The sequence below is a fragment of the Peromyscus leucopus genome, chromosome 6 (assembly GCF_004664715.2).
Source record: "Peromyscus leucopus breed LL Stock chromosome 6, UCI_PerLeu_2.1, whole genome shotgun sequence".
NCBI classification, from domain to species: Eukaryota; Metazoa; Chordata; class Mammalia; order Rodentia; family Cricetidae; genus Peromyscus; species Peromyscus leucopus.
In genome coordinates, this window is record NC_051068.1 from 77190970 (window position 1) to 77194210 (window position 3241).

A 3241-nucleotide genomic window follows, 5' to 3' on the forward strand; every position below is an offset into this window, starting at 1 on the left:
AGTTGCTAAACCAATTAAAAATATGAATAATGCCAGGCGGTGGTGGTGCATACCTTTAAGCACTGGGGGGGGGGGGGGGCGCAGAGTCAGAGTCAGGTGGAACTCTCTGTGTGTTCTAGGCCAGTCTGGTCTACAGAGTGAGTTCCAGGACAGCCAGGGCTAACAGAGAAACCATTAGGGGGGAAAAAACATAAAAATTGTTCAGTGTATATATTATCCTCTGTGTTTCTCTCCTCTTCCATTAAAAAAAAGAGTATAATAAAAATAGATCCCAGTGCTTGTTTAGGTTCTTATAGCTAATTAGTACAGAGATGAGATTCCATAAAAGTCCAAGCAAGATATGTAAAAAACTTGACTCTGCCACTTACATAAACCAAGTGCGTTGGACACTAAGCTCATGCTCGCATCCCTTCAAGGCATTCTCAAGGAGGCAAGGTTACATGCAGTTACACTGTTACACGCACTGTTTTCTCTGACCCTCATGACTCACCTGTTTCGTCTGACTTACGGCTTTATTCTTGGTCCAGTTTGGGACTTTATAACTGTTACTCTCATGCTGAGTTAGTTCTTCTAGCTCCTGTCTCCACAGGGAAGAATTCACAATGACTTCTCCAAGTCATGGCACATTAAATCATGCTGCTTCTGTCTTTCTTTCTGTTTTAAATTGAGACAGAGTCTCATATAGCCCAGGCTGGCCACAAAGCTGCAGTTTAACTGAGGATGACCTTGAACCTCTGATCCTCCTGCCTCCGTCTCTCACGCTCTAGAATTATAGGCACTCAACACCATTCCCTGCTGTACCCACTTCTTTTTTTTTTTTTTTTTTTTTTTTTTTTTTTTTTTTTTTCGAGACTTTTCTGTGTAGCTTTGCTTTTGGACTCACTTGTAGTCAGCTGCCTCGAACTCACAGAGATCCACCTGCTCTGCTCCGAGTGCTGGGATTAGCGTGTGCCATCGCGCACTTCTTTTTTTTTTTAACATAATTTTCTTGATGATTATTTGGGAATTTCATATAATGCACCCCATCATCCTTATTTTCCAGTCCTCCCAGGTCAGCACCCCAACCCTTGTGGCCTCCCCACCACAAAAAAAAAAAAAAAAAAAAAAAAAGATTAAAAAAAGTTCAGTTTGTATTATCTACATAGTCACTGGAGCATGGTCCAACTCCCAGTGGCTACCGCTTAAAGAAATCTGAATCTTTCCCCACCCCGTCCCCACCAGTAGCCATCTATTGTGGAGAGCTATACTTCAGCATCCTTATCACGATTTTTAAGAGTTTTCTTCCATGGCTTCCTTGATGTGTAGTCAAAAGACCTAGAAAAATAGCAGCATGGTCTGTTTGATTTCATCATACCAAAAACCTCAGTGGCATCATGGACCATGAAGAAGCAAAGGAAAACACGGAGGAGAGAAAATGCTGGACTTCTTTTCTGGGGAATATAAAATACACACGTAAATAAAACACCTCAATGGACAAAACTTATAAAAACTAGCAACCCTACATTGAAAAAAATAAATAACAAACATATAGTGCTTGGTTTATTTTTAAGGCAGTGTTTAATTTCATAAATATTTATATTTATTTGTTCTCATTTTGTTTGTTGTTTGTTTTAGACAAAGTCTCCATATGCAGTCTATGCTGACCTTGAACTCATGGTCCTCCTGCATCTGCCTCTCTGGTGCTGGGATTGTATGTGAGCCTCACCACATTCAACAGGAACATTTCTTTATTGAAAAAAAAAAAAAAACACGTTTTAAAGAGAGCTTTAATTACTAATACAAAAGCGTAAGCATTAACTTCTAAATTATTTTATTTTTGGTAATTCCCAATTTCAATCGCTACTGAGAAGCAGAATTATTTGTTTTTGTATTAATGTAATACAGAGTAGTGACACAAGCCTGTTATTCTCTACCATTCAGAAGGTGGGGACAGCAGGTGTGCAAATTCAAAGATAGTCATTACATATATACATACATACATACACACATATATACATACATACATACACACATACACACACACATACACACACATACAACACACATACATACACACACATACATACACATACATACATACACATACATACATACATACATACATACATACATACATGGTGAGATGGTTCAGTAGGTAAAGGCACTTGCCACACACCTGATGACCTGACTTTTATCTCTGGGATTTACATGGCAGAGGGGGGTGCTAACTCCCACAAGATACCCTCTGACCTTTATACAAGTGTAAAGCTATAGTGTGCACACTCACACTTGAATGAATTCTATCCACGTGCATGCAAACACACAGAAGTAAGAATATGTAACTGTAAAAATAAATTAAATAAAATTATGTATTGTCCGTCAAGTTTTTTATTAATCATACCAATTTAACAATCCACAGTCTCAATTCTGCCCCAACAACACAAAATCAGTTTGAGCCATAATTGTATAAACAAAATGAGGAGGGCTGGCATGGTGTTTGCTGCCAAGCCTTCAAGCTCTGAGTTCATTCCCTGGGACCCACATGGTAGAAGGAGAAAATGAACTCCCACGAGTTGTCCTCTGACCTCTACAGGTGCACCATATTGCTCTCGCTCTCTCTCTCTCTCTCCCCCTCCCTCCCTTCTTCCCTCCCTCCTCCCTCTAATCCTTAAAAAACTCAAGGCACCAGTTTGCCCCTCACCTTTACACTAGCGTCGTATACAGCTTACATATTCTCAGAAACAATGTAATTTCTTAAACCCAGATTATACCAGAGCTACTCCAGTTCACTAACAACCAGCACCCTAATTTAGTTTTACAAAGGGTCATTCATTCAGAATTATGCCATTGTAGATTTTCACAGATTTTTCCCTGGTTTATCAAAAATACACTGTGGGATATAGTGTTTGTTCTAAGAGATTTCAAGATATGTGTAAATATATGTCAATACCTTTAGATAGGGAAACAAAACATTTTACAAATTTTGCACAGACCATTGTCATCTGCATTCTACTTATAATCACATAGTTCATTGGCGTGCTCCAAAAGGGTAAGTGAGGAAATCTCTTAACACTTATTCTATTTAGACTGTCCGTCAGTACACAGACATCCTAAACAGAGAGAAATTTATTTGTGGTAAATATTAACATGGTTGCCTTGACAGCGATGGTCTGAAGGGCTGGAAATCCAACCCATCTGTTTCATTTATGGATCTGGGTTTGATGTCATTACTTGATTCTCTGCTGTGTACAAGGTTTTAATT